The sequence below is a fragment of the Aegilops tauschii genome, chromosome 7, assembly GCF_002575655.3.
Source record: "Aegilops tauschii subsp. strangulata cultivar AL8/78 chromosome 7, Aet v6.0, whole genome shotgun sequence".
Taxonomy (NCBI): Eukaryota; Viridiplantae; Streptophyta; class Magnoliopsida; order Poales; family Poaceae; genus Aegilops; species Aegilops tauschii.
This window is the reverse complement of record NC_053041.3, coordinates 73403063-73428806: the sequence shown is the minus strand read 5'-3', so window position 1 is coordinate 73428806 and position 25744 is coordinate 73403063.

Below are 25744 nucleotides of genomic sequence, written 5' to 3'. Positions count from 1 at the left end.
ATAGTGAAATATGATTACTACTATATGTATGTTTTTTGTTATCAAGATAATATTTAAATTATTGTATAACTTGACAACAATCGTATTCAAATAAGGAAAATTGATTCAAATTTAGTCCATATGGTAGACGACAATATATATGTTCACATGGTGGAGTAAAATGTTCATATATGATGGAAGATCAAAATGTACGACTACATCAATTATAAACCGTAAGGTCACCTAACAATATATTCGAATTCAACATAATGTGGATTCAAAAATTGAAATTCGAGATCTTGGCATCTGTAATCATATAAAAAGGGACATTACTCTTTCTTTGGTGGGAATTGATTTGTTTTTTGTTGTTGCTGAGGGAAGTGTGAATCGATTTGGTACTGTGTAGGGTAATCTTGTTCTCCCGATTTTTTTACATTTTTCTTGTAGTTTTTTCAATGGCATCTATAGCAATATAGTAAAAGGGGACATGACTCTATTGTGTCTTGTATGAATTGTTTTTTTACACGTTAAGTTTGTTCTGCCGAACAAGGAATCCGCACCTTGTTATCCCGAAATTTTCAAACTCGAGTATCTTTACTCACCTGCTTTGAAACTCCCGCTTCTTCAACCCGCGCCGCGCCTTGTTATCCCGAAATTTGGACGCGCGCGTGAACTCCCTCCTCATCTAAAATCGCTCCTGCAGCCCACACACGCAAAATCCCCCTTCTACCCCTCAGCCGGAAATGAAGCTCCACATCGCGGTGTCAAAACCGGTGGGGGTACGCTGGTAACTTACCCTACATTTCGGACAAGCGAGTCCCTAAGCTTGGCTCCCCCTCCCCCTTCGCCCCCCCCCCCCCCGCCCCTTTCGTACACCGAGGCCGCCAGAACCCGCGAAACCCCACGCTCCTTCGCCGGCCTCCCAACCGCCGCCCAGCCGGAGACTCTTCCCCGACTACGTCGTCCACCGCAACAGCTCGCCGTCCCTCATCCACCGCACTGGATGAGGATCCGTTGTCGATCTCGTCGTCCCGCCGGATCAGCCGCCCCATCCTCCACCTCCAAGGAGCTGCCCCAATGTTCGCCTCGTCTATCGCGCCACCTCTATCCCCATAGCGCCGTCTTGACCTGCCCCATCGGAACCGCAGCACCCTCACCAATTCCTCCGATGAAGCCGAGGCCAACTCGGCGCCACCAAGGAGGTTCTGCACTCACCGCTGCATTTTATCTTTTATTCGATCTCACGGGGCTGCCAGTGCTCGATACCGAGCAGACATGGTGTGTCTCCATCGATGGTGTCGTCGCTGGCCACATCATCGACGGTGTCTCTCCCCCATGCCGTTGCTTCCTCGACGGCGACTTCCACAACGGCACTAGCTGCAGCTGCTGCGGCTCTGTTCTTGCTGTCGGTCGCGCTGCTGCACTGCTCCTGCTTTCTTTCGTGTTGCTGCTCTGCTCTTGCTCTCGCTTGCACTGCTGCTGCTGCTGCACGACCTCCGGCAGCTACAGGAGTTGCTGCTTTAGCACTCGCTCGCGGTGCTACTGCACGACTTGCTCTCTGCTAGTGCGTTCCCTGCTCGACCGTCTGCTGATTTAGATCACTGCTTCTCTGCTACTAGTGCTCGAACGCCCTAAACATCTATTGCAATGCTCTGTTACTAGTTCAATCAGTTTCGACAGTAAAATTTAGTTTCGATTGTGAAGTTCATTTTCTTCAGTTAAGTTCAGAGTGAACAGTACTTACAGCATCTGCCGGAGCGGCCATGGCGCGGCTGATGCGTTTTACATCTAGCACTTTTTGGTGACGTATTTTACGTCATCTATTGCAGATGATATTAGGGTCCCACTTCAGATTAACGTTGTCTGTCTTGTCATGCTTCAGCCTCCTCGCCGTACACCTTAGCGGAGCTGCTCCAACGATGGAACCGTCCATCACAGCGGAGCAGTACCCTCGGCGCCGTTTCCAGAGGCCTCGGATCTTCTTCCCCGCCTCCGACAGTCACATCAGCATCATCACCATCCTCCACGTCGAACCCAATGATGCTGATGTCCACAAGGCTATGCCAAAGAGGTTGTACACTCGTCACATCACTTTGTTTCTCCATTCCTCTATTCTTCCAATTCATGTGAGCCAAACACCCAGGTTGACTGAAATCCTATGTTTCCAAATGCTCTGTTTTGCACGTGCATTCCTATCCTATTCCTGTGTTTTTCCTGTCCCTGCGTTTATAGAATCCTCCAATTCTAAGGAGCCCTTACAGATTTACTTCATTTTCAGATAGGCTTCAAAGAAAACTCTTTGTGTTATGTCCTGCTCCTGCCGTGCCGTCATCCACCCCACCAGAGGTGCACCATCGATAGAAGCGTTCACTGCAGCAGAGAGCCCCCCTCAAGACTTCCTTTCGCTGCCTCAGATCATCTTCCCCGTTGCCGGCAGCCACGCCAACTGCATTACCATCATCGACTGAGCAGATGAACCTGAGGACTAGACAGTTCCGGAAGAGAGGTCGCAGTCTTTCATGTTTGCTTACGTTATACATCGGTTATTATTACCTGCACTTTATCGCTCAATCTTGAGTTTTGAATTTCCCATGGGTCTCATATCGAGCCAGCAACGAATAGTATCTGCCTACTATCTGGTTCATCTGGGGTCTTCTATGTGGTTCATGTTGGGTGGGCAACAAACAATAGATGATCCATTGCCTATCTTTTTAAACTGAAGCTATAATCTACCACCTATCATTAGTTTTGGATCCATCCACTCGTTTGCTACCATCAGTCTTGATTTTTGCATGCACCCCTTAGGCCTTACAAAATCTAACTATTTTTTTATTATGCATGTCAGATATTATACACAATCATACTGAACATGTAGAGAAAACGAGAAGACCGTTGCGTGCGAATATAATGTCATGCAGACGCCGCTCCATGGTGGGCGAAGTGCCCCCCCCCCTCCTGCATTTCCAGATTGTATTCCAGAGGAAGATAACTGTTCAGATGGAGATTCAGAAGGAGCCGACCACGCCTGTTTACCACCTGAGGTGTTTGCTCTAACCTGGCATGCTGATGTTGGTCGTATCATGCATATGGCGCCTTGCATTGCTTACATTATACATCTTATATGTCATCAGCTTAGTTTAGATTTGCTTTGTGTGAATGCCACCTGTTTGGTTTCTATATCATACTCCCACCATTCCTAAATATTTGTCTTTTTAGAGATTTCAACAAGTGACTACATACGGATCAAAATGAGTGAATCTACACTCTAAAATATGTCTATATACATCCGTATGTGGTAGTCCATTTGAAATCTCTAAAAAGACAAATATTTAGGAACGGAGGGAGTATATGGGAATTATGCAATGCCATCTTCTTTAACCAAGCATCATATACATGAATCATTAAATGCCATCCTGTTTAGCCAGTCATCGTATATGTGAATTGTATTGTGCCATATTTTTCTCCATAATGTATTCCATTTGTCAACAATGTTTATACATTCATCTACTCTTCCTGTGCATCAGCCATTTGAATCGGTCATGGGAAAATCTGGAGTGAAAACAAGGTCTTATGAGCAGTCAGTGCTACTTGTCGATGCAGATTTCTTGCTGGTTACAGATAGCTCCTCAGAGGAGGATTTAGAGAGAGATGACCAGTCGTATTCCCCCCCCCCCCCCGAGGTGCATGCTCTAACTTGGCTGGGTTATATTGCTCATATCATGCATATGGTGTCTTTCATTGCCATGCCAGCTGCTTAGATTAGACATGCTTTGTGTGAATGCCTCCTGTTTGCTTTCTATATCAGATTGTGAATTATGCAATGCCATGTTTTTCAGCCAGTTATCATATATGTGAATTATGCACCGCCATGGAGCCAGGCATCATATATGTGAATTATCTCATGCCATCTTTTTTTTTTCATTACGTATTCCATTTGTCGACAATCTGTGTATATTGAACTACTCTTCATGTGTATCAGCCATTTGAGCCGGTTATGGAAAAATCTGGAGTGAAAACAAGGTCTTCAGAGCAGGCAATGGTACCTGTTGAAGCATATATCTCGATGGTTACAGGGAGCTCCTCAGAGGAGGATCCAGAGACAGATGACCAGTCCTATATCCCACCTGAGGTGTATGCTCTAAGTTGCAATGTTTATATTTCTCATATGATGCATATGGTGTCTTGCATTGCTTAGTTTAGACATCATATGCACAATATTCAATTCTATCTGCTTAGTTTAGAGATCATACATGCGAGTGCCAGCTGCTTAGTATATGAATCAATTATGTCAATTATATCATGACATCCTGTATACTCAGACAACATGTATGTGAATTATTTCATCCCAGCCTATTTTAGAAAGACATCATATAGTTTTGTCATGTCATCCTGTTTAGGTACTCATCAAATGTTGAATTATGCCATTATAACCTGTTAAGTTATCCATCATATATCTGAAACTGTGTCATGCTATCCTGTTTAGTTAGGCATCATATATGTGAAATTGTGTCATGCTGTCCTGTTTGGTTAGACAACATATATGTGAATTACCACACATGTCTATCATACAATGTCTGTACGTTCAATTTCTTTTCTTGTTTATCAGCCATTTGAATTGGAGGGGGTGATGGCAGTATCTAAGGGAGCAAAAACCCGTTCTTCGCAAAAGACAGTGCTACCCGTCGATGCAGATAGAACCATGGTTATACTGGCCCACAAACTAGCCCCACCACACATAATCAAGACTCTTCCAGATTGCACACTTACACCGTTGGGCAAAGAACCAGCTACAACCCACAACCGCAACCCCAGTGGATAGTAACCCACTTATAGTTGACAAAGCACCATGTCCACCACAGAGTACCCCCACACGAGCAGTTTGTAAAGCTACTGCAGTGCCCAAAGCATGAAGACCACCACAGCTAACCCAAACTCCACATTTAAAGCAGAAGAGCAACTATTCTCAGGTCAGACTCCATAGCTATGGTCCATACTCCTTTGCTGTTGCATCACTGTATTTACTCATACCAACTACTTTCGAATTTGAAGGATCCAATTGAAACTCCAATGGCGCAACAGGTATGTTTTAAACCTATTTCTTTAACTGGATTGCTGTTCTAACTTCTTGCTCTATGTTGATTTCAGTTTAACTTGTATAAATAGTTATGTTCTCATGTGATGCACATTACAAGTGCAGCCAATGCTGTGTAGTTTCTCACACTTATATTCTATCTATGCTGCTGTGTCTTAAAAATATATGAGTTGAACTGTGTCTCTATCATGATTAGGGAACATAAACTAGAATGATATGGACAATACAGTGACCATAGTACATAGATATATGTTTGTTTCATGCTGTTATCCTGTCCACCTTACTACTCAACCGGTTTACCAAAATGAGTTTCGTATACTACAAGCTAAACCTGTGATGTGTCTGCTTGTTTCTCTTGTAGTATGCAAACAGAATATTGGAGAAGAGCACCCCACTATGCAATGGTAGAGAAAGTAATGCAGATAAGGTTCAAGATAGTGAGACAACCCTGTTGGTCTCCAAGAAAGGTGATAAAAACGATCTTGTAGACAGTGAGAAAACCCCACAGTCCTGCGTTGATGTAGTGTTTGAGTTACTGGCCAGTACCGTTGGCACAAGCTCTTCGAACTCGCTGCCTGAATCACTTCGGCTTCTTCAGTCTCAGCTTCAAGCTGAAAGGCATCAGTCAGCTGTGCTGCGGCAAGAAGCCGAAGGACTGAGGAAGTCCCTGCAGAATTCAGATGCGTACTTTCTTGTGCAACAGCATGTGCTGGAGGATTTAAGCGCCAAACAAGAGAAAGTTAATAAGCTTGCTAAGCATCTTGCCAGCATTATGGGTACCCAGGATATTGTTTCTTGAACTCTTCTGAAGTGGTTTCAGTTCTGGACTTGTTTTGCTGCGGCGTTTATATGCTGCTTTGTTCCCTATATTTGCACTGGTGGCGAACTTTGATGCCCAGTGGATGTAATATGTGTAATAGCCGTGATAGCCTAGCATAAGTTGCTTGCTTATTTATTTCCTTGTTGTCTTGTTTATTTGTTTGCTTGTAGTCAGTGCAGTTCTTTTTCTGTGGTTTGCAAGTGGCTGCGATAACCTATTTTTTAAAACTAGGCCACAATAACCATGGGCTAATATTTACTGTAGTGACACTGGGCCTCCTACGGGCCGTAGAAAGAGTGGGCCTTCTACGGGCCGTACAAACAGTAGGCCTTCTACGGGCCATAGAAACAATGGGCCTTCTACGGGCCGTAGAAACAATGGGCCTTCTATGGGCCGTATCATCAATTGGCCTTATACGGGCCGTATGATCGATTGGCCAAACATGGGCCAATAACAGGCCGCATTATGGCCGTAAACGGGCTAGAGTTGGAATCGTCCGTTCATGGCCCGACCATAACGGGCCATCGTTAATAGGCCATATTTTATGACACTATGAAAACGGCCCAACGTATTAACGGACCACAAACGGGCCGACTGTAACCACGGGCTGAATTTGGCCCACAAGCAGAAAATGACAGTAACGGGCCGTAGGTAAACGAATGCTGGAAATGAGCCCAAGAATAAATGGGCTCTGAGAAGGCCGAAAGATAACATGGGCTGGAAACGGCCCAACAGAATAACGGGCCGTTAATGGGTATAAAGTGATACACTGTTCATTACGGGCCAGTTTCACCACGGGCCGTGAATGGGTGTAAAGTGATACACTGTTCATTACGGGCCAGTTTCACCACGGGCCGTTAATAGGCCAAGGGTTACATAGGGCCTCATATGGGCCGAAAGACGTCATGGGCCATACATGGGCCAGAAGTGAAAACGGGCTGGAATCATATTGGATGGCCCAGATGACGCTACTGGGCCTAATTCGGATAGGGCATAACGGGCCTTGGGTTATCGGGCTGTAAATAGGCTATATGCGAACAGGACGTTAACAGGCTTTCCATGGGCCGGCCCGCCACCTTTTGACCAAGTCAAACGGGCCCGCCTTTTCACAGGAATGGGCCTCTGTTGGGTCGTGCCACGTGTCGACGTATCATAGGCGCCTTCTGTCCAATGAGTGGATGACATCTGTCCCAACGATGAGCCGACACGTGTTTCCTCCAGCCAATGATGATTTTACACATGGAAAATCCCCATTGGTCGGGGCTGTTAACGGGTTATCGGATCAAAACCCCGTCCCGATAGCTTAACGGCGTTCCGTTACGATGGATGCCACGTGTCGGGCACCCTTGACGAAAGCACTTCTGTGACGCACGCCTCTACTATGACACATGCGTGCCTCTACTACGACACGTGCGCGCCTCTACATCCACCAGTATATATGTACGTACATGTTCGCGACCAGAATGACAACGCTACGTACGCTTCGACCAGGTGGGTCCTGACTGTCAGGCACTTCCTTGCATGCGAAGATGTAGCTGGTGTGTCCCAGCAGTCAGGGGGGCGAATCGTTTTGTTTTTTTTGCCCGGACGCACTTCCTTGCGTGCGAAGGTGTAGCTGGTGGGTCCCAGCAGTCAGGGGGGAACTTTTTTTTGCGAAATACGGTGGCCCGTCCGGTGGGTCCCCGCTCTCAGTTGGAGGAATAATTATTTTGCGCGTAATAAGGAGGCACTTCCTTGCTGCGGCCGTGGACCCAGCTGTCAGCGTCTCCACGCACAGTACTCTTCCGATGGAAGTCGGTCGTTGACCACATTGACCACGCCGCGCCGAGAGCACCACAGCGGTGGACGACGGTGAGGCCTAGGAAGGGGATGACACGGAGGCAGGGAAGACTGGGCAGTTGTTTCCCACGCGGAGGGGAGTACGACTGTACGAGGGTTTACTGGTTCGTCTGCCGTCGCCGGAGAATAACAGCAGGTGTGGGTGAGTAGAGGGATGGCTAGGCCAGCGATGGGAGTACGGTGGAGCGGTGAGGCCTGCGCGGCAGCACAGCCGGCCGCGGGAAGGAGGGAGCAGGCAGTCCCGTCGGCGCTTGTTTGAGCGGCTGGAGCAGGAAGAGCAGAGATTGAAGAAGCACGACGGCCGTTGGATGAACATCCAACAATCAGTGCTTGTGCGTCAACCTTTTTTTAGGAAAGCCTCAAATCTGTGGAAAACAGCATAGAGCCCATCTGCCATTATTTCTAATAATTTACAGCCCATTTGCTAATTTTTACGGTTTTCTTTGGAGCCCATATTCGTTTTGTTAGCATTACGGCCCATATTGTGGCCACGGTTAAAAAATTATACGAAATTTTGCATATTTCGGTGCGGTCCGAACTGTTTTTAATCCCGAAATTTCGACTCACATTCAAACTGATTTTAAAAATAAATGTATATCAATATAAAATCCAACAAATTCTCCACGCATAAAAATTAATGTAATTTAAAATCTTGAAATGAAAAAAAAGATATTTGAAACTAATTGCCGGTTTGATGTGTTTTAAAAATGTACAGCCCATTTCTCATTACTGATGGGCCATTTTCTCGGCCAGCCGAATGAAAGCTCTCCTCGTCTCGAAAGATTTGCAGCCCAACAGGCCTGACAAAGCGACTTACTTGGCAAATCACAAAAAAACTGGGCTGTGGCCGTGGACCCAGCTGTCAGCCTCTCCACGTACAGTACTCTTCCGATGGAAGTCGTTCCTTGACCATGTTGATCACGCCGCGCGGAGAGCACCACGGCGGTGGACGACGGCGAGGCCTAGGAAGGGGACGACACGGAGCCGAGGAAGACGCGGCAGTGGAAGCCCGCGCGGAGAGGAGTACGAGGGTTCACTGGTTCGGCTGCGGTGTGAGGCTGCCGTCGCCGCAGGGCCTGGGCAGCGGTGGGAATAGTAGGGGGCGGTGAGGCCTCTGCGGCAGCACAGCCGTCCATGGGAGGCAGGAGCATGCGGCACGACCGGCGCTGCTTTGGGCGGCTGGAGCAAGAAGACCAGAGGTTGAAGAAGCACTACGGCCATTGGATGGACATCGTACGGTCACTGGAGCTAGAATCGTTCATATTGACTAAGTTGACAAAGCCCTTCGTCCCCGTCAACTTAGTAGGCCCACAAGTCAGCCTCCCACCAAGGTGGGTCCCAGCTAGCCAGGGTAGTATTCATTTTTTTGTGCGTAATAAGGAGGCACTTCCGGTGGGTCCGAGCTGACAGGGGGGAACGTTTTTTTACGAAATACGGTGGCCCGTCCGGTGGGTCCCAGCAGTCAGGGGGAAACGATTTTTTTCGCAAAATACTGTTGGCCCGTCCGGTGGGTCCCCGCTGTTAGGTGGAGGAATAATTATTTTCCGCGTAATAAGGAGGCACTTCCTTGCGGCTGCTGTGGACCCAGCTGTCAGCCTCTCCACGTACAGTACTCTTCCGATGGAAGTCGGTTGTTGACCACATTGACCACGCCGCGCCGAGAGCACCACGGCGGTGGATGACGGCGAGGCCTAGGAAGGGGACGACGCGGAGCCTGGCAAGACGCGGCAGTGGATGCCCACGCGGAGAGGAGTACGAGCGTTCACTGGTTCGGCTGCGATGTGAGGCTGCCGTCACCGCAGAATAACAAGGGGTGTGGGTGAGTGGAGGGATGGCCTGGCTAGTGGTGGGAGTAGTATGGGGGCGGTGAGGCCTCCGCGGTAGCACAGCTGGCCACGGGAGGCAGGAGCAGGCGGCACGACCGGCGCAGCTTTGGGTGGCTGGAGCAAGAAGACCAGAGGTTGAAGAAGCACTATGGCTGTTGGATGGACATCATACGATCACTGGAGTATTGACTAAGTTGACGAAGCCCTCCGTCCCCGTTAACTTAGTAGGCCCACAAGTCAGCCCAACAATATGGTGGGTCCCAGCTAGCAGGGGGTATTCATTTTTTGGGCGTAATAAGGAGGCACTTCCTTGCGTGCGAAGCTATTGCTGGTGGGTCTGAACTGTCAGCGGGGGGAACGTTTTTTCATGAAATACAGAGGCCCTTCCTGTGGGTCCTAGCTATCAGGTGGAGGAATCATTATTTTGCGCGTAATAAGGAGGCATTTCCTTGCGTGCGCCCGTGGACCCACATGTCAGCCTCTCCACGTACAGTCCACTTCTGATGGATGTCGTTCATTGACCATGTTGACCAGGCCGCGCCGAGAGCACCAGGGCGGTGGACGACGGTGAGGCCTAGGAAGGGAACGACACGAAGCCAGGGAATACTCGGCAGTTGTTTCCCACGCGGAGGAGTACGAGGGTTTACTGGTTCGTCTGCCGTCGCCGGAGAATAACAGAATGTGTGGGTGAGTAGAGGGATGGCTAGGCCAGTGATGGGAGTATGGTGGGGCCGTGAGGCCTGCGCGGCAGCATAGCCGGCCGCGGGAGGAGGGAGCAGGCAGTCCTGCCGGCGCTTGTTTGAGCGGCTGGAGCACGAAGAGCAGAGATTGAAGAAGCACGACACCCGTTGGATGGACATCCAACAGTCACTGCTCCCGTGTGTTGACTAAGTTTACAGGGCGTTGCGTGTGCGTCAACCTTTTTTTTATGAAAGCATATGCGTCAACCTGTAGTAGGCGCACAAGTCAGCCTCAAATCTGTGGAAAATAGCATACATCCCATCTGCTATTATTTCTAATAATGTACAGCCCATTTGCTAATTCTTACGAATTTTTTTGGAGCCCATCTTCTTTTTGTTAGCATTACACCCCATATTGTGGCCACGGTTAAAAAAGTATACGAAATTTTGCATATTTCGGTGCGGTCAACTGTTTTTAATCCAGAAATATCGATTCACATTCAAACTATTTTGAAAAATAACTTATATAAATATAAAATCCAAATAATTGTCCACGCATAAAAATCAATGGAATTTAAGATCTTGTTATGAAAAAAAATTGAAACTAATTCCCGGTTTGATGTGTTTTAAAAATGTACAGCCCATTTCTGGGCAAACCGAAAGAAACTCTCCTTGTCTTGAAAGATTTGCAGCCTAGCAGGGCCAATAAAGCAAGTAGGCCTTGTTTGGATATTTCCTTAAAAAAATAGAACTAGGCTAGCCATTTTCAGGAAGAAAAAACACAACTGGTCTCATGATGTGGTAAACATAAATAAAACCCTGGCTAGACGGGCCACAGCCCCCGCACAGGCCCGTTGTTACCCTGATCCGTCGCTAAAACTAGTATAAATAACAACTGCTTGTTCCTAAAAAAACTGCGCGACTTGCGGGGTCCCTGGTGTGAGCCGCTCGTAGTGTAATTCTCTCGTTTATTGACTACGTTGACAATGGCGTGAGCCCCAGATGTCCAACTATTAGGAGAACCATATTTTTGGGCTTGTACTATGGAGGCACTTGCTTGCGTACTGCCATGACGCTGGAGGGTCCCTACTGTCATCCTCTCCACGTACAGTCATCTCCTTGTTCCTCTCGGTTGTTGACGACGTTGACAACGCAAGAGGGCGGCGCAGCGCGCACGGCGAGCGAACCAAGGCCGCAAGGCGGAGGACGATGGGGAGGCCTCGGACGGAACGAACAGGAGCCGTTGAAGATGCACCGGTCCAGTTGTAGGCGGAGGGTAGTACGAGGGTTGACTGGTTCGGGCGCGGGTGCGTGTTGGGGCTGACGTCGCCGGAGAATAACAGGACGTGTGGGGGAATAGAGGGAGGGACTGGCCAACATTGGAGGGTACGTACGGTAGGTAGGCGGAGGCGCAGCCAGCCATGGGAGGCGGGAGCAGGCGGAGCCGACGGGGTGGTTTGGTTTGGGCGGCTGGAGGAAGAAGAAGACAAGAGATAGAAGATACACGACAGATGTTGGATGTCAATCCAATGGCTGGTAGGCAGAATCGTTTGTTGACTGGCTAGTAAGTCGACACCACCTTGGATAAGCTATTTCCTCGCGGGTCCCAAATGTCAGAATCCAAAACTGTCACGGTCATGCAGCCTTTCCTATGAAAATTTACAGCCCATTTGATGTGCTAGTTCTAAATAAGTTTGTGGGTGCTGGTGGGGGCTAATCACTTGGCTTTTGTAATGCACAGTGAGCTCAAGCAGCCGGCGAGAGTGATGTTATTTCCCTTGGTTGGGATTTGTTACAATATTTCACTCTAAATTAAACGAATGGCAAGCCATTTGCCTTGTTTCAAAGAAAATATGACAGTCACAGCCGAGTTGAAAAGGGCAGGAACATCTAACTCCAGCTTACAAACTGTACAAAAGCACGAGGGTTAATTGTTCATCAGGTTTACAAAAAAAACCTGATTCAAAAGGGCAACAACATCTAACTCCAGCGCTGTTTTCGGCAGTCACAGTCAAATGGATCGGTCAGGTCCATAGAATGAACATCCTGGGTCATAAAATTTACTGGATTATGACCACAATATGTTGTAAATAGAAGCCCGGCACGTTCAGAAGCTCTTTTGCCCACCTGAAACTCCTTTTTTTGCTCTTCGACATACCCATCCGTCAAAACCATGCTGCTGATAAACTTAAGCCTGATGGACAATAGTAACCTCGCATTCAGCAGGAAGAATGTGACAAATATTGTGTTTGCACGGTTGGCTACATATCGTTCTAGCGTTATTGTCTTCAATCGAATCTCATGAGAAGTGAGAAAATCCCGATGCTTACGAATCCACCGATTGGTTATAACTTTCTTACCCCGTCATGTTGCCTAAATAGACATGAAGATTGATAACAGTTAAGGTCTAAAAGAAGAGTGTCGAAAGAGCAACAGCTGAACGGTTAATTCTAGTACACTATATGCGGGCTTCCAATGTGCGTGAAATTATCACGTTTATATACAACTTCTCCAGACATGGAAAGCATTGCAGCAAGCCAATAATCTTGTTCAGATCAAAACTATTCATTTGGATATATAAGATCTTGACAGAATCTAGCACCATTGATAGGCCATCCATGGAGAAACTCTTCATTGAGCATAGAACATAATATTAGTACAAAATGTGTACTGCAAGATGATATATAAATTATGCGCAGAAATTTAAAATGCAGCTTATGGTTACAAGTGTAGATGATAATATAAAGTACCTGAAGAACTATGGAGCCAAACACCATATTGAAATGAGCACAGAGATCATGTATTACACCCAAGGTCTCCAGTTTAGGCGCAGAGAGAATGGTTATTTGCAATGGTGAATAACTAGAATCAAGGATCAACCTTTGAAGTGAAGGGGCATCTTGGACGATGAGTTGCCTTCCGTCAAAAGAAATTCCAATTCTTAGAAGGTTAGGCGACTTTATTTGGAGACAACTGATTCTAACTATACAAACAAGCACCAAGCACTCCGGCGCAGGGCAAATGGAGTGGATGATGCTGTGCAATTAGGCCTCCGATATACGAAGACGCACAAGTGAAAGTTTCTTGAGAAATGGGAGTCGAAGGTTTAGTACCAGATAGTCTGAGGTAGCACAGCGCAAAGGTGGCGGTGTGGAGAGAGGACAAAAACCGCGAGATGGACATCGGTGCTCAGGGCACAAGTTCATGGCGTTCGGTATGTGGTATGTGATTTCCAGGGGAATAGTAGAACTCAAGCAGTTGTAGTTCTGTGAATTCAGGGGATTTCAGCCAGGCGTCCATCGTGCAGGGCATGGTATGCTTGCTCAGGTAGCATGACGGGATGCAGAGGCTTTGAACAAAGCCCTGGTGGGAGGAGATGATGGCTCTGGGGATTTCAAAATCATTGAAGAGAGGTAGCTGATGACACTCGAGTTTAAGGGGCACGACGCGCCATAGAGGGCGCCACCGAATTGAGAGGACTTGGGTGCGGCAGCAATCCTTGGTGGGGAGAAGCGAGATGATCTCCCCAAGGACGGCGTCCGGGAGATCACTGATGCGGTCCACCCGAGATTCTACGGGTTCCTGGGATCAGGTGGGGGCGGGGTCGCCGCTTCTCCCCGCGCTACCGGGTGCGGGATCTACAACAGGCGTCACCGCTGGCGGGAGCCTCATCTTCTTGGCGCTGGGGTCAGCCGACTCCATTTTCCTCGAGGGCGTCGCATCGCGCTCACGGATTTGAGAAGAGTAACGGAATGACGAGCCTAGTTGTAGTGCGAGCGAAGAAGAAGGGGAGCTGGGGGTTTTCTGTAGGAGTGAGGAAGAAGGGGAGCTGGGGGTTTTTGTAGGAGTGAGGTGAGGAATTTGGGGTACGAGTGGAGCGAGCTGACGTGAGGTGGGTGGGAGTGAGGAGGAAGAAGAGCACCCAGTTTGGATGGGCTTTTGAATTGATTTTACTATTTACTAGTGTGGATGGGCTGTTTTGTCTTGGGCCCAGAGAAACAACTACTACTAGTACAGTGGAGACACTCTATAGCTACCCAGAAAAACAATTACTACTAGTACAGTGGAGACACTCTACCGCTTCTGGCTCCTCCTAGGTCATTGAAACATCTCCCTCTACTGAATGCCGTTATACTTTTGTTCACCGACATGCGGGCCATGCAGCGCGCGGGCCCAAATGCCATCCACCAAATTAGAAGGCAGTATGCAGGCGGAGAGTCACCCCGGTCGTAGCGCGGCAGTAACAAGCCGTCGTATCACAAAACCCCACCTCCCCGCAGTCTAAGTTTGACGGACGAAGCAACCATCATTTCACTCTTCGCTGAATCCCCTTCTCCCTCACCGTCTTCAAGAAAGGCAACACTCGCATCTGCCACTGTTCTTCTCTCTGAACGAAGGGAAGGTAAGCGGATCCGTGATGTTGGTATATTTTCGTTCAGAGAGAAAAAGAACTTTTGCAAAGCAGTAACCGATCCTCACTCTCTTTTTTGTTTCATTGTCATTGCGATTGTGTTTTCCTTTCAGTGGTCTCCTAGTATTCGTCAGTTTCATGATGGACCAAGGAGAACCAGGCAAAGATCTGCCGATATTGGAGCAGATGCGAGAGGCTAATCCCCACGAGACAGAGAGCTCCAAGAAGATGGAGGCAACCACCGAGCTGACCCCAGATACGCTCACGGCCACTACTGAGATGGTCAACGCCCCGTTTGAGGTTACATCCCCCGTGGCACTGCAGGAGCAGTTTTCCCCCTTCGAGGATGTGTCCCCCCTCCCCGCTGAGCTGCCCAAGGTGATTTCCTTCTTTGCCGATCTCGATTGTGGTTTTTCATCTAAGTATGTGGTGATTTTTTTAGAAAAGGAAGTATGTGGTGATTAATAATGCAAAATTTTATTAGCTTCGATGCCATGCTATACATAGTGGTTTAAATAACTTGTGTTTCTTATACTGAAAAGTAATTCAGAATTTGTTTCTGTTTCAATTAGAGCCCTGATGCAGACAAGGATTGTGTGGTTGTACATGTCACTCGCTATGAGGCGGACGACCTGAATATACGCACTGGGAAAACATAGTTCTTAGGCTGTTGGATCCTGGAAGCCATTTGCGGTTATACCAATGAAGAGTTGTATTCCAGCCTCATTGTTGTCAGGCGTGTTGTCCAGGGTGTACTGAAGCACAAGAAGTTCAAAGCTACTCCTTCGTTTGTGAGGCATACTCTTCTTGTCAAGCTTACGCAGGAAGATGACGTGGCATGCCTCCACAAACAAGTTTATCAGTGGCAAGGCCACAAGGTTGTCTTCATGAAGGTTCACATGATTGAGCTGTTGCGGGACGTCCTCGATGATGTTCATGGCAAGGTCCGTCTTGTGTCCAGCCCAAATTAGATCGAGGCATGAAATAGTTGCCCCAGCTAGTGTTTAATAGTAGTTTGGATTGTGTCTAATTATCCGAACCTTGCTTGTTATCGACCACTCTGGGGCTAGTACTCTGTTTGAATCCGTCTATGGGAACTGCTGCTACTCTTGTGTGCCCATGAATCATGTGAGAACCATCGTAATTGTTGCCAAAACAGATGCGTCCTCACTAGTTTTTTCATGAATATGGCATGGTAAGACATAAGTTGTCACGGTTTATCATACAAGCAGTGTGTGTTTTGATGAAATAGAGCATTCGTTCGAGAACCGTGCGCTGACGTATACATAAGTACTTGTAAACATTGTTGGTGCTACCCCACTTGTAAGCAGTTGTGCAAAACACGGCACATTGGCTCAGCTCGCTTCAGCACTAGCCTATCGACCAGCTAATAATCAACAATCTGCTGTCTGACATATTAGCAACTATGTATCTTGTTATAGTGGTTCATGCAGTTAATTGAGGCCACAATGTAATAAATTCCAAACGTTCACATGCTAGTCCAGCGCTCATGTGGAACACTCACATTAAACTCGTCTTCATAAAAAACTTGAAAAGCATAAGTTAAGCAATTTTATACATCTCAATGATTCATAGAACATAACAAACACATACTAGTTCACAGCAAAAGACAAAGTTGTGAGAAGGTTTACAAATCAGGAAAAAAAAGCAAGGCTTCTCTGAGCAAAGGGCCTCCTGGCAGGCATAAATTTCCTGGAGTTCACTCTGGTTTTTTCTTGTTGCCACCATCCAGGGTTAGGTTCTCTCATTCCAGAATAACCAATTATAATTGTGGTCTCAGCTGGAATGCTAAACTGAACCATGCAGTGTACTGACCAGCTGAAATGCTTGTGCATTCCACTAAATTTAACCACTGCTATTTGCAGAAATAAGCAGACCACAATGCCTCTTGTCCGCGCACCTGTCCAAAACACCGCCGTGCAGCCGTGCCAGCTAGTCCTCGGGCCATGGATGAACTGGTAGAAAGTGCATTCCGGACTAGGATGCAGTTGTTTTCGCTCGTCCCTGCACTTCAATCAGGAAGTAAAACGTACGAATCAGCTTCTTTTAGATTGCGTTGGTCATTCTACCTTAGTTACTAGTACCAATGTAGGGATACCTTGAAGACGGGAGGTTAGACGACGGCAACGAGGGATAGCCATCTCATTTTGCGCAGTTGTACTAAAACTGAGGTGTGTGCTTTTGGTTGCGCGGATAGAAACGATACGGAGACAGACATCCCGAAACGATATGGAGATAGACATCCCTGTTTGCGCAAATACGAAATACGGTTATTTAAACAGTGACAGATATTACTACTTTCCCCCGTTTCCTCTTAGAACCAAGTCCTAGATTCATGCTACAACTTTCCCACTTTCTTCCCTATTTGAACCAACGCTTTGAGTCGACTGTATGAACTAGCTTTACTTCTAATAATAGTAGAAGTCTAGGTGGCTTTGGAACAGCGGACGGAAGTAGAAAAGGATCGACACGAAGGGAGCTGGGGCAGTAGAGCAAGGCAGGTTTCGAAGGAATTTATACCTGAGGGTCGTCGGCATGTGGCAAAGACGGCGTCGGGAGGCCGCATCTTGGCCACAGTACCGTAGGGAGGAAGAAGGGGTCGGAGGCCCTCCCGAGCCGGCGCTCTCTCGGAGAGAACGGCACGGCCGCCGATCGGGACGCGCGGGCAGCCGTTGGTCTCCTCCCTCGCCGCCGACGACAGCGTGAACGATGCACCTACACCCCTGCCCCGGTCGAGGTTGTCCGGACGGATTTGTGACCAGCCGTGAGCTGAGAGATAGTGTGGCCGCCTATGTGTTGCTTCGATCTGGAGAGCATGAGAGAGTGAACGAGAGGAACCCTAGTAAAGCAAGCGCTAAGGCTCCTGCTTTTATATATAGTGGAGTGACTTTGTTGTACCAGCTTCAAAAAAATGCGCTCCAACGTGTACCCGCGAGTGGGTGTGAGAGAACTAGTGCGTGCGTGCACCGCTTCTCTTCGTGAGAGTACAATATACTATGCCCAAAGAACGTTCGCCGCAAGAGTAATAGTATAAGTGTGTGACGTGTGAGCTAAAATAAAATGTGCGCGCCGTCTTTTGTTTTTTAGAAGTTCTGAGGGCAGGGTGTGAAGAGCACATATGTGCGTGACGTCTACCTGCAGATAGACGGTGGGTGCGACGTGCGAGTCTGCGAGAGGACTCGGGAGAGCGTGACTCGCGAGGGTGCGTGTGCGTGAGAGAGAGGGGGGCACGTATCAATGCAATGCATTTGTCCGTAAATCATTATCCGACAAACGTTCGCCACAAGCCTTTTCCTGACGAACGCCGTAAGAACCGTTAGATCGGCATCCGACAGTGTCAGTTTTGCCATGTCATTTAACAAAACAGCCACTCCTCCTACACACAAATCTTCCACGTGAGTGTTAGCAACTGTCGTATGCTCCCTCCGTTCTGAAATGCAGTGCATATAGCTTTATTGAAAATTCGAACCTCGCAAACTTTTACCGAGTTTTCGTGTACCAAATTGCACATGTAGAATACCATGTATATATCATTTCATTCATCTTCGAGAGGTAACTATAAAGATGGGTGAGGAGTCTAGAAAGAAAGACCATCGTATCACCCACAGCAATTTCAAGCATCCTTTAGTGTCGAGGAATATCATAGGAACTCTATATGATATGATTTTTATAGGATTTTTTCCTTTAGAGCCAATTGGTTCATAGGAATAGATTCATATACTCCACATTTCAAAGGAAATAAACATGATATCATTTCTATAGCTTTAGAGCCACTTGGTTCATATGAATGGATTCCTATACTCCCTTAATTTCAAAGGAAAATAAACATTAGCGTATATTCAATAGAAAAGTTCCTGTGATATGAACCAAATTACATCTCTTTTGTAATCCCTCCTCATAGGAATTGAGATACATGTCATCTCTAGATTCAATAGAAAAGTTCCTATGATGTGAACCAAATGACATCTCTTTTCCAATCCCTACTCATAGGAATTGGGATGCTCCATGTCATCTCTTTCCCTACAACTTCCATGTATACATCTTCTATTCCTAAATAGATAGTACAACCCACTACTAGCTTTTTTCAAAAACATGCAACTATGGCACAAGAACTATATAGTGTGCGAATAACTTTGAAAGATGGTCGTTGGATGAAGCTAACCCGACAGTGCAGAGATAGGCAAATCCAAGCACTACTGGCCGTTGGATATCATCAACATTCCACCAGATCTGCCACATGTACAATTTAGAAGACTCCATGGTTGAACTTAAGCATAATGCACAAACCTCAAAACACAAGCACTTCTCCTTTGTTCTAGAATCTTCTGTATCATAATTGATTATTATTTTCTAAATGAATTGCCATTATTTGTTTTTTACTTTATGATTTACAATGCACAACCCCATGAATCTTAACATTTTTATAAAACTAATTGATTTTGAATGAGATGAACTATAAGAACTAAACGAACATCTACATCATGCATATATGACTCAAAGCTTTACATGCTATAGTGTGTATTTATTCGTAATTTGGTTTCGGAATCTCATGCGTTCAATACATGTGTACCATACTAGTTTTGAGTAGAGTAGCAAATTTCACGCGGCCCCGGGTATATCAAAATGCAGGGCCCATGCATCATTGCCTTTCGGTCGAACCTACGTCCACAATTTTTTGTACGTACTATATCTCCACTGGTCCCCGAACCCAAAATGCTGCCTCATTCCCGTAAAACCAAGCGGCCAAACACATATTTAAGGCGTCGACTCGAACCCGTTTACTACGACGTGGCCCCGCACGCCGTAGTACTCCTACAAACCCTACCGCCGCACTCATCATCGGTTTTCTTCAAGAGGACGAGGGAGAAGCCGGTTTGTAGTGGAGGCGCTTTCAAAAAAGAAGGATCTGTAGTGGAGACCCCTACCCTAGGGTGCCCTAGGTAGCTGCCGCACGCATCATTGTTTTCTCTTTTCTTTATGCTCTTGCGCCCTAGAGTGAAATGATGGTTGCTTCGTTCGTCTAGCTTAATGTGGGAAAGGTGGGGCTTTGTGATTTGACCCCTCCTCGCTCATTTTCTACTACTGCGGCGCTAGGACCGGGGTGCCTCCAATTCCAACCGCTGCTCCGAACTGTAATTTGGTGCATCACACGTGGAACAAGATGGTGGATGAGCCACATGTCAGCTAAAGGGATCCTGTTAAGTGTGTCGCCATTTCGTGTGCGAACTGACCCTGCTTGAGTTGCTACGCCAACACGACAGGAGCAGCCTACCACTTGGTTTTTCTCCTTGGTGAATCCCGACTATATTGATCTAAAAAGATACGTGCTGAACTACCCTCTCCGTCTCGGTTTTTTTATTTTTAGGCGTCTCGGTTTATAGGGCCTGCACGTAGTTCTAGGTCATCCATTTGACTAACTAAATATGAGTTACTATGTCACAAAAAGTATACCATTGGATTCTTAAGCGGATGTAGTTGTATTTAAAAGTCGAGGGCGGGGCTTTTCCTGCGCGGTAGGCGGGGCAGTTCCGCCTAGTCGGTTCGATAGAGACGCGAGAAGACGAGGGAGTAGGCTGCTGCAAACGTAGGGCTCTGTAATTTGATAGCGAGTTACTGCTGGACAGGTGGGGCCCCGTGATTTGACTTGCCATTATCATTTTAACTGCGGCGCTACGACCGGCGTGAGTCTCCCGATTCCTGATCACCTCCATACAGGTGCCTCTCCCAATGCTCCACCATGTAGTAGAGGCTGGCTCTTGCATGAGAGCCCACTACTCCACTTTTTCCTTGCCTCTCTTTCCTCCACATATGCAAAAATGCCATGTAAAGCGCACTATTGTACTTACTTTTACTTGCTCCTACAGGTGCTTAAGCTTGCCACATAGGCATAAAGTCTGATGTGGCAAGTTAATCAAGAAGAGAGAGACTAGTTTGGTGAACCAAGGAAGAAATGGTGCTAAGCACGTGTACCTAGGTGAAAAGACAATTTTGAGTCTATAGCTAATTAAATGAAGCAAACTTAGCAACACCATTTCATTGGAAGAGGTCACTCCTTGGCAAATGCAATAAATACTAGTACTCCGTGTGTCCCATAATATAAGAACGTTTTTGGCACTACACTAGTGTAAAAAAACGTTCTTATATTATGGGACGGAGGGAGTACGAAGAAAGAGATAGAGAGGAGTAAAAAAACACTTATAGCCAACCTTATAGCCAACCTTGTTGTAGTATGAGTGACTAAGTGATGACTATGTATGACATGCCAACATCAGATAGCCTAACGCACCGTGTTAATGTAGGGGAACGCGACAGAAAATGAAAATTTTCGGTATAGCGAGCACGCCCAGGACCACTATGGAAACTGCATACAAGGTTTGATCTGATCCGTACCGACTCGAAGCGCAGCGGAAGAAGAGTCGGTGTAGATCGTTGGTGCACATCCCCGCAGCTAGGATTTACAACCTCCCAACCACGAGGATGTACTCCCTCTCCGGAAAGCCCTTCGTGAGGCGGTCGGACAGTCCCCCGGACAATGTCGCGGACAGCCCTTCGGGAGGACCCTCGAAACTCGGATGGAGACTCGGACAGCCCTTCGGGAGGACACTCGAACAGCCCCTCGGGCAAAAGATCGAAACTACAATCTCTCTACGGGGTTGCACACATACGGTGTCAGCTATCCGGCAGGGCTTCGCCGTCCAGAACTAGTTCTTGCCGGAACCCAGACAGCCTTACGGCTCTACGAAACTCTTTTCGTGGGAGGGAGAGAAGAAGCCAGATAATGCATGGCATGTGTATGAGAGCAAGGGATGATCTTTGGGCTGCCCACTCCTCCTCTATTTATAGGAAAGCCAAGGGGTAGGGATGGCTCACAAAAACCCAAAATGCCCATGCAAATGTCACACATGAAGGGCGTAATGGGGAGGAAGTGGAGCTCCATGGAGCCCCACACATGTGGCCGGCCAACCCCCTTGGGGGACCCCCATGAGGAGCATGCTTGGCCCCCAAGCCCTTCTAGAAGCCTTTTGGAAATATCCCAAAAGGTGACTCACCATAAAATATCCAAAAAGCACTTTCACTATTCACGACGACATTTTTCAGCGTCCGTTCGAACTGAAAATATTTATGTGGGCTTAGAACATTTCCAGTACCCACCATAATAATTTTCAACGCATTCCGAAACAATTCCGGTTTTAGTGATTTTCATCTGTGAAACGCATCTGAAGTGGCTCCGGCAGCTCCGGAACATTTCCGGTTTTTATCTCGGAAAATTCCAAAAAGCTTCCAGAATGATTCTGGCACCCTCCAAGAATTATCAGGCATTTGCCGAAACCAATCTGACTTAATGGTATATCCCGAAACAACTTTTCGGTACCATCGAAACTTATCCGATGACCCCTCTCTGCGGTATGATTCCGCTGTCCGAAACCTTTCCGTTGTCCGAAACTTTTTCGGTGATTTTCTCTCATACTCCCTGTCTAGTATTCAGTAGATAGATTACCCTTAAGCGTGTGACCCTATAGGTTCGGTGAAGTATAGACATGACCCGGAACCCCTTCCGATCAATGATCAACATCGGAGCCGTGGACACCCATATTGACCCCTATACCCACACGAATGAATATTCGAGTGAACCTCCAGTTGTAGTGAGCTATTCCTATTGCTTCACGATATGTCACAAACACCCGAGGTGAGATTTATTGCATCCCCGTGGACGAACAATTTGTCCACCATGCAAGTTACCTCGTTACTGGTTCTGTTCTCTTTTCTCGTTTCCGTGTTCCGGCATCCCAGTGATCAAATCACAAGGTGTCTGGCCAGACGATTATGGATACCGTAATAGTGAGAGGGCCCGAGAATATCTCTCCATCGTCGGAGGAGCAAATCCCAATCTTGAGCTATCTCGTTACTTGCCATACTTTTCCGTGAACCCGTAAGCCGCCGTAATAGCCACCCAGTTACGGATGACGTTTAACAAACCCCAAAGTTCACAAAGCAAGTACGAAGGAACTCGATACTCTCATGGTCTAAGGAATTATGCAAACATTAACTATCTCTGTGTTATTAACCATAAACTTGTGACGAAAAGAATCTCATAGCATAACATCAATTTGGGTCGATTCAACACAAGTGTTCTACCAACATCGCGCCCTCAGAATTGCCAGCATAGACATGCCCATGATCAGGAAAACAGGATCATCATGCAATACATGAGCCAGTCTTAGAGGCAAGACTAGGAATACATTTTACCGTTTAGTATACCACACGTGCACATGAGTTTCCCTCCGAGCCTCGTGGATATTGCAGACTCGGGAATCATTGCAGTTATAGCATGGAAGCTAAACATTCATTACAAACTTTGGAGATACAAAATAACTGTTATTACTGCCTCTAGGGAATATCTCCTACAGACTCCCACTTGCACTAGAGTCATAATCCAGTTACATGGCTTCCCTAACACCAATGGCTATCCGGTGCTGCTCATGCTTTGCTCGGGGTAGAGGCTTTGTCATCGGGTCTGACACGTTCAGGTCCGTGTGAACTTTGCGTACTTTCACTAAACCCTCTTCGACATGATGTCGAATGAGTTTATATTTGCGTTGAATATGTCTTGTCTTATGGTGCAAACTTGGCTCCCTTGCCTGAGCCACGGCGCCACTATTATCACAATAGATTTCCACCGGGTCCAGAGCACTTGGAACCACACCAAGGTCTTCAAGAAATTGCTTGATCCATACCGCCTCCTTGGAGGCTTCTGAAGCGGCAACATACTCCGCCTCCGTCGTAGAATCCGCCACAGTCTTTTGTTTGGAACTTTTCCAATCAACTGCGCCGCCGTTCAATATGAAAACATAGCCTGATTGAGATTTGAAGTCATCTGGGTCAGTCATGAAGCCTGCATCAGTGTAACCACTTACAATGAGCTCTTCATCACCTCTGTACACAAGGAGTAAATCCTTGGTCCTTCTGAGGTACTTAAGAATACCCTTGACTGCGGCCCAGTGTTCCAACCCTGGATCACTTTGGTACCGGCTGCTAACACTTAGCGCATAGGAAACATCTGGTCTTGTACATAGCATGGCATACATAATAGAACCAACTGCCGAGGCATATGGAACATCATTCATTTGTACTCGCTCATCCAGAGTCCGAGGACACTGATTTTTGCAAAGCACTGTGCCAGGTGACATGGGGAGTAGGCCTTTCTTGGAGTTCTCCATGTTGAACCTTTTCAACACCTTGTCAATGTACGTGCTTTGGCTAAGCGCTATCAGGCGTTTTGATCTATCTCTATAGATTCTGATGCCCAATACATATGCCGCTTCGCCTAAGTCTTTCATTGAACAACTTTTCTTCAATGAGTCTTTTATTTCGCTAAGAAAATTCACGTCATTTCCAATCAATAATATGTCATCCACATACAAGATTAGAAATGCTTTTGCGCTCCCACTAAACTTCTTGTAAACACAAGATTCTTCGTCATTCCTGATGAAGCCAAATTCTTTGACCACTTCATCAAAACGAATGTTCCAGCTCCTTGACGCTTGCTTCAGACCATAAATGGCTTTCTGAAGTTTGCATACCTTTCCAGCATCCTTATGAACGACAAAACCTTCTGGCTGTATCATGTATACATCCTCTTTGAGGTTTCCATTTAGGAAAGCCGTTTTGACATCCATCTGCCATATTTCATAATTGAAATAAGCAGCAATTGCTAGTAATATCCGAACAGACCTAAGCATAGCTACCGGCGAGAAAGTCTCGTCGTAGTCCACTCCTGGAACTTGTGTGAACCCTTTCGCGACAAGTCTAGCTTTGTGGATAGTAATGTTACCATCCGCGTCTGTCTTCCTTTTGAAAATCCATTTACAACCAATCGGCTTTACGCCTTCAGGAAGTTCTTCCAAGTTCCAAACTTGGTTTTCGTACATGGATTCCATTTCGGATTTCATGGCCTTGTGCCATTCCTTTGAGCTGGGCCCCACCATCGCTTCCTTGTAGTGCGTAGGTTCATCGTCTTCAAGAATGAAGATTTCATTATGAAACCACTCAGGTGGCTGGATAGCCCTACCTGATCTGCGCGGTTCAGTTACAACATTGTCTGAAGTCTCCGCATCATATGCGACAACTTCAGGCTCAGTTGCAGGGATAATTAGTGGAATTTCTTCCGGTTCCTTAGCCATATCAACTGTTGCCGAAGATTCACTAATCTCATCAAGTTGTACTGTCCTCCCACTTAATTCTTTGGCGAGAAACTCTTTCTCAAGAAATTGTCCATTTCTAGCAACAAACACTTTGTTATCGGACGGGTGGTAGAAGGAATACCCAATTGTTTCCTTGGGATAACCTACAAAGTAACATTTGTCTGATCTGGGATCTAGTTTGGTAGGTTGTAAACGTTTTACGTATACCTCACAACCCCAAATCCTGAGATGCGACAAACTGGGTTTCTTCCCGTTCCATAACTCGTATGGTGTCGTCTCAACTGATTTAGACGGTGCTCTGTTAAGTGTGTGAGCAGCAGTTTCCAGTGCGTGACCCCAAAAAGATATCGGAAGATTTGTAAGAGACATCATTGACCTTACCATGTCCAACAAGGTTCGGTTACGTCGTTCTGATACTCCATTTCTTTGTGGAGTTCCGGGAGGCGTAAGCTGTGAAACGATTCCACGGTCACTCAGATGTTGGCCAAACTCATGACTAAGATATTCGCCTCCGCGATCAGACCGCAGAAACTTAATCTTTTTGTTATGATGATTTTCTACCTCATTCTGAAATTCTTTGAACTTTCCAAAGGTTTCGGACTTATGCTTCATTAAGTAGATATAGCCATACCTAGTTAAATCATCAGTAAAAGTCACGAAGTAGAAATACCCACCCCGTGCGCCTGTGTTCATTGGACCACATACATCACTATGTATTATTTCCAATAATTCACCCGCCCGTTCAGGATGACCCGTGAACGGCGTCTTGGTCATTTTCCCCATCAGGCAAGCTTCACATGTGTCAAATGACTCAAAATCAAAAGGCGGTAAAACTCCATCTTTATGGAGTTTTTGCATGCGTTTCTTTCCGATG